The sequence below is a fragment of the Vitis vinifera genome, chromosome 17, assembly GCF_030704535.1.
Source record: "Vitis vinifera cultivar Pinot Noir 40024 chromosome 17, ASM3070453v1".
Lineage (NCBI taxonomy): Eukaryota > Viridiplantae > Streptophyta > Magnoliopsida > Vitales > Vitaceae > Vitis > Vitis vinifera.
In genome coordinates, this window is record NC_081821.1 from 9,418,804 (window position 1) to 9,425,912 (window position 7,109).

The 7,109-nt window shown below is 35.9% G+C and overlaps 1 pseudogene; it reads left to right on the forward strand.

Moving 5' to 3' along the window:
- The first annotated feature begins 298 nt into the window (after positions 1-298).
- Positions 299-6,822, forward strand: LOC100248354 (probable cyclic nucleotide-gated ion channel 16; annotated as a pseudogene).
- Positions 6,823-7,109: the final 287 nt, after the last annotated feature.

Below are 7,109 nucleotides of genomic sequence, written 5' to 3' on the forward strand. Positions count from 1 at the left end.
GGCTTTGCTACATGAGGTGAAACAGTTTCTATCTAAAAACTTTGACATGAAGGATATGGGTGATGCAACTTATGTCATTGACATTGAGATACATAGAGACAGATTTTGAGGCCTTTTAGGCTTATCTCAAGAGACCTATATCAACAAGGTTTTAGAGAGATTTCAGATGAAAGATTGTTCACCAAGTATAACTCCCATTGTGAAGGGCGATAGGTTCAATTTGGACCAGTGCCCGAAGAATGATATTGAGTAGGAACAAATGAAGAACATTCCTTATGCTTTTGTTGTTGGAAGCTTGATGTATGCTCAAGTCTGCACAAGACCTGACATTGCATTTGCTGTTGGGATGTTAGGAAGATATCAGAGTAATCCAGGTATAGACCATTGGAAAGCTGCAAAGAAGGTGATGAAGTACCTTCAGGGGACCAAAGACTACATGCTTATGTATAGACGAATTAATAATTTGGAAGTGACTGACTACTCTAATTCAAACTACGCTGGCTGCATTGATTCGCAAAAATCAACTTTAGGATATGTCTTTATGCTAGCTGGTGGAACTGTTTCTTGGAGAAGCTCAAAGCAAACTTTGACTGCAACTTCCACTATGGAGGCTGAGTTCGTGTCTTATTTTGAGGCTACCTCGCATGGTGTATGGTTAAAGAGTTTCATTTCTAGGTTTCGAATTATGGATTCAATTTCTATGCCATTGAAGACATATTGTGACAATTCAGCTGTAGTTTTTATGGCTAAGAACAACAAAAGTAGCAGTCAAAACAAGCACATCGACATCAAGTATTTAGCCATAAGAGTACGTGTTAAAGAGAAAATTGTGGTTATTGAACACGTTAGCACTGAATTGATGATTGTTGATCCTTTGACTAAAGGCATGCCACCGTTGAAATTTAAGAATTATGTAGATAGATTGGGACTTGGTTCCTTTGTGTGATTTTCATTGTAAGAGCGAATGTTATTTTCAGTGAAACTCTATTTGTGATGTTTTTCTCACATTTGATTTTCTTTGTGTACACTTTTATTCATTTATTGAGAAATATCATTAATGTTTGGACCTAGAATAAACATAGGGTTTATTCATTAAGCTATATGGGCTAGTGTTTAAGAGACATGATGCATTGTGATACATGGAAGATAATACTTGATTTTAGAGCACCTATCGTCATGATTCATGTGTTTTGTTTCTTGCTATGATGAATGATGGAATATATGGGCCAAGTGGGAGAATGTTTGGATTTTATTTCTCCTGGATCTTCGGTAATAAACCGAATACGTGATTCGGAATGTGGTACACATCATTCCATCAATTTAGGAACGAGGATTCATACTCGGAACCACGTTCGCATCACTACCCCATGTTTTGTGCACGCTCCAAGCAGACTCGGTGATGGAGAGTCTTTAAAAAGAGGCAGAACACTATCAGTTTTTTAAAATACCATCTAAGTGGAAGTTGAGAAAGGTTTAGAAGCACTTGAAACTTGAAAATTGAAAAACATGTTTTAACATGTAGAATGACATTGGCGGGGAGGTGCGTTTTTGATATGTGATTTAATTGCTATTTAATGATTGTTATAGCATGTTTAGATTATTTTTGTCCATCACAACAACATCCGCCTCTTCTTCTTCCGCCAAAAGTCTTGGTGGACCCAAGTCCTCGACCCCGGCGGCCACCTCGTCACTCAATGGAACCACATTTTCCTCATCTCCTGATTGCTAGCTCTCTTTTTGGACCCTCTCTATTTCTATCTTCCTGTGATCGCCGGTCTGGCCTGTATGCGGATCAACCTGGGTTTGGGGATTGTCGTCACGTTTTTTCGGACGACGGCTGATATGTTATACTTGATCCAAATGATCACGAAGTTTCGGGTGGCTTTTGTGGTTCCCAGCTCTCTAGTTTTTGGGAGGGGTGAGCTTGTGATGGATATGCAGCAGATTGCGCTGCGGTACTTGGAAGTCTTGACTTTATAATTGATTTCGCTGCAACACTGCCTCTCCCCCCAGGTGAGCCTTGTTTCTGTGACATACCAAACGAGAATTTTCATGATTCAGTTCTTTGTTATATTTTCTGGAAATTGGAACCAGATTAAGGTTGTACTGTTTTTTTTTTCTTTTCGAGTAGACTTCATGATGATTGATAAATAATCAAATTTCTAAGAACTATTCATGAGTCTTATAAAAATTCTAAGAACTATAAAAAAAAATTCAAGCGTCGATCGTTATAATCGAAATTATACTTTGCTTTAGTATTTCTCAAATTATTTCCAAAATCCTTGTTGAATTCTGTGTTGAATTCTGTGTTGTGATTGATAAATAAAATTTTTAAGTTACATCCATCCTCACTCCCACTCCCTCTTCCAACCCTACTTTTTGTTTCTAAAACTCAACCTTTGATCTTACTCAATCCTGGAGTTTTTGTGACTTATATTTGTTATTTTGCACTCTTGTAAAAAATTTTGATCAATAATTTTTCTAAGTAAATACTTGATTGGAAATATTGGTCATTTCCTTTCAGATCCATTGCTAATTTAATTTGCATATAATATTTTTCAATGAAACATTGTTGAGATGCCTTTTCTTCTTATGCTCAGATTATTTCCAATCATTTTGTGACATGCAGCTCATATGAACATAGTGTGGTCACCAGTACTTTCACTAGTGAAATGCATTGGGGGGCTAGTAACATTTTTTTATTTTTCTCTCAAGGATAGTACTGTTAAATTATTTTGTCCCGAAGTTCTTGAGAGCAGAGCCTCTTGTTCCATATCAACTTTGAGGGGAGCAATAAAGGAACAAGAAAGTTTTTTGTTATCGTTTATATCATATTTATGTACTTATGTTAGCTTCAGAATGGCCTTCATGCTAGACTATGTATTTTACTTTGCAACATAGTTCGATTTATGAGAATCAAATCAATTAGCTTAATTTGCAAGGAATATTTTAATATTTTTGTAAATTGCTTAAAATGAACCCTCTGAGCTTTGTAAGCTTGCATTCTACTAGCTGTAATCAGAATATTTCAAAAAAAAATTCTTGTTCGATGTACCATGACATGTGTATGACACATTGGTGCAACTCTAGAATTTGAGCATGGTTTGTTGAGATTGAGAAACAATTTTCTTGTCTAACACTGTCAAGGAAGAAAATATCGTGTATCGAAGGGTTTCGACACGATATTTCATGGAGAAATATTGGTCCGGTGATTTTTCGGGATTAATATCGAGAAATCGGCGATTTCTTGCAATATATCGGTGATTTTGGTGATAAATCAAAGATTTTTCCTAATATATCGCATAGTCAACGCGGGTCAACGAAAGTCAAACCCGCTACAGTGCTGTCAACGCGCTACAGTGATGCTACAGTGTCCTCCCATTTGTTGCTGCCGAGAGGATTTGAACCTACCACCTGGGCTAACTTGCCCTTTGATATATAACATGCAATAAATTTATATATACTTAAACTCATTATATAAAGAAAATATAAGAAAATTTTAAAGAGCAAATTAATTATAATTATTTTATAATTAAATGCAAAGTATTTTAATTAATTACCAAAAATATAAAAATTATATAATTTTCTTCATAGTGTTTTTAATATCATTAATAATTAATTAAATATTAAAAAATTATATATATATATCATAATTTATTTTATATTGTTTAATACAATTGAATTAAATGGATCATATTTTAATACTAATATATATTTTAAAATTAAACATATTATAATCAAATATCATAATATTAGGTGTAATTTAATAATAAATGTACACTTATAAAATTCATATTTTTATCGATGCATACGATATTATTATCAAATATGATAAATCATGTTATACATATATCAAAATTTTCAATAAAATAACTTTAAAATGTCTATTATACTTCTAATTATATTATTATGAGGGTTTTCTTATATTTTCATGAGTTTTTAGCAATTTTAAGCTTACCGATATTTTTTTCCAAAATATCCGTCGATATATCTCCGATATATCCGATATATCCGTAAAATCGAAGTACCGATATATCTGTGATTACCGATATTTTCATCCTTGAACATTGTGACTCTGATAACGATTTTTGTATCATTATTATTAGTACTACTATTACTTCTCTTATTATTATTAATAATATCTAATTTTTATTTATGTATATTATTTTGACAAAATTTTGTTTGAAGATCTATCTACAAAACATGGGAATTAGACTTGAAGAATGGAGAGTAAGAAGAGATATAGAGGAGTGGATGAGGCATCGTCAACTGCCTCTAGATTTGCAAGAGCACGTTCGCTGTTTTGTTCAATATAAATGGATTGCCACAAGAAGAGTAGATGAAGAAGCCATTTTGTGCGCCTTACCTTTGGACATTTGACGTGAAATTCAAAGGCATCTTTGTCTGGCCCTTGTCCATTGTGTAAGTCTTTTTTATGGCATTTCATTCTGTGATCAACATCTTTCCAGGACTCACATGATTTAGACCAAGGAAACATGGTAATTAGTCATGCCGTTTATTTAGTTTAACTAAAAGATAGTCTAGATGTCAGACAAACATAAGCAAACTTTCTAAGTATTAAACCATAAAGAATGAAAAACTTTCTATAAGTTATTTCTATTATTGAAATCTCAGAGAAGCATCTAATAATGCAATTTTGAAACCATTTCAAGGGAAAATGAATTCTTTTCAACAACATATTTGTTGATGCGAGGTCAACTGGAGTCAAATCCTTCCTTCGCTATGCTACTGAGAGCTTCTGCCCAGCAAATGGAATCTGGGCAAGCTTCCTCCCTGCACAAAGGATGTCTGGACAGGTTGTCCGGGCACGTCCCTCCGAAGCTTAAGTCAGGCTTAATTGGATTGGAATCCTTTTGAGAGGGGAGTAAAAATGGGAAAGCCCTTGTGTCGTGTACTTGGGTTCTGCTTTAGGAGGGTTTTTATAGTGCTTAGGAGGGAGTCACTATTGTGCTGAGTTGACACTTTGACTTTTGCTGTCATGATGGCAGTCTAGTAAATGACAAGGCAATCATCACAGTTTGAGCGGTTGGCAGGCGTCGTCATAGGTGTGTGATGATGCCACTGCTCGTCATTTCAACCTGCTGGAGGTATGGGGCAATGTGTGACAGTCCACTGACATGGACGTAAGGATTGGAGAAGATCCCATCAGTCATTCCTATGTCAGGTGGAAATAATTATATGTAGCAAAGAGGGTTCAGAGGCTGGGTGAAGGATGTTGCCCGTTCAGGTGAGGGTGCATACATGGTCCAAATAGGAAGGTCCGGGACTTACGGCCTCTATCCGGGCAGAATTGAGGATATGCGACACGTGGTCTGACACGTGGAGGAGAGCCCCCACAATATTTGTATGCAATTTTGTATTGCATTATGTGAAGAGTTCAATGTCCAGGAATTTTTTTCCCTTTTTTTTGTCAGGTGGGGGGTGGCAGAATAATTCCCTTGTCCAAGTTACAACTCAGACAAAGGACTTTCACTTTAAATGTAGGATATCTGCTAAACATTTCTAATATAGTACTCTACTTAGTAAATGAAGATGGCTTCGCAATGGAAGAGAGGACATTTTGATGATTGCACCATGTCATTCAGCAGCCATACTCAACACTTGTGATATGAGATAAATTACAGTTTTCACTCCTGCACATATTCGCTATCAGAAAATTCTTATCAATCATTTACACTATTTATGTTATTTTGAGAAGAGAGAAATATTTAAAAAGGTTAGTTCTGAATTCTATCAAAGAAATTTATATCAAATTTAAATTTTAAATTTTAGGGGTATTCAGGTTATATTATTCTTCATTATAAAAATGGGGTGCATCTTATACCAGTCATGTATCCATAAATCAATGTTGATGAGTGACCTCTTGATTGTCTGATTTTGATAATTAGTTTGAGACATTAAGCTTTGCTCGATTTAGTTATTGGATATGTCTATCATAGGCCAATACTTGTTGTGTAAGACACTTGAATTTGTCTAAGAATATTGCCCAATCTAAATCCACTTGATTGACAAATTGTTACATTTTCCAGGTTCCTTTCTTCTCACAAATGGATGATCAGCTCTTAGATGCCATATGCGAACGTCTCGTGTCATCCTTAAGCACTCAAGATGCATATATTGTTCGGGAGGGTGATCCAGTGAATGAGATGCTTTTCATCATTAGAGGCCAACGAGAGAGCTCAACGGCCAATGGGGGTCAATCAAGTTTCTTCAACTCCATCACTCTCAGGCCTGGTGACTTCTGTGGGAAGGAGTTGTTGACTTGGGCCTTAATGCCCACTTCAAGCCTGAATCTACCATCCTCAACTCGAACCATGAAGATGATTACCAAAGTCGAAGCATTTGCACTTCGAGCTGAAGACCTCAAGTTCGTGGGGAATCAGTTTAAACGCTTCCATAGCAAGAAACTTCAGCATGCTTTCAGGTACTATTCCCACCAGTCGAGGACATGGGGAGCTTGCTTTATACAAGTTGCATGGAGAAGGCTTAAAAGGTGAAAGTTGGCAAAGGAGTTGGCTAGACAAGAAAGCCTCTACCACATGCAATTTTCAGACCAAGAAGGTTACTTTAGTGAAATGGCAGATGCGGATTACCAAGCTAGCAGTGTTGAGAGCTCATCAACGGAAAATTCACATGGGGGTCATCATATTGGAGCCATACTCTTAGCTTCAAGGTTTGAAAACCAAGGTCGAAGTGGTAACATTTCCTGTCACTAGCTTGAAGATGCCCAAACTGTTGAAACCAGAGGAGCCCGATTTCTCCTCAGACCTCGAAAATAGTTGACTTGTACTTGTTCAAGACCCAAATTAGATGCTAAATGGAGAGATAATCCAATATTTGATTAGCTAGATTTCTTGTAAAATTTATGTAAACTCCAATATATGCTAACTATGAATTTTTTCCCTTTTGGTCATATAGATACACAAATTTTGAACTTCATACGTGTACCATAATCTATGACAAAACTTAATTTGAACACTGCATTCACTGACTAGGCATCAGTGATCCATTTTGTAAACCAATGATATTCTTCCCTCTCAATCTATGTATTACCTGAAAATAGTGTTGACTGTGGAATCTTTCATTAG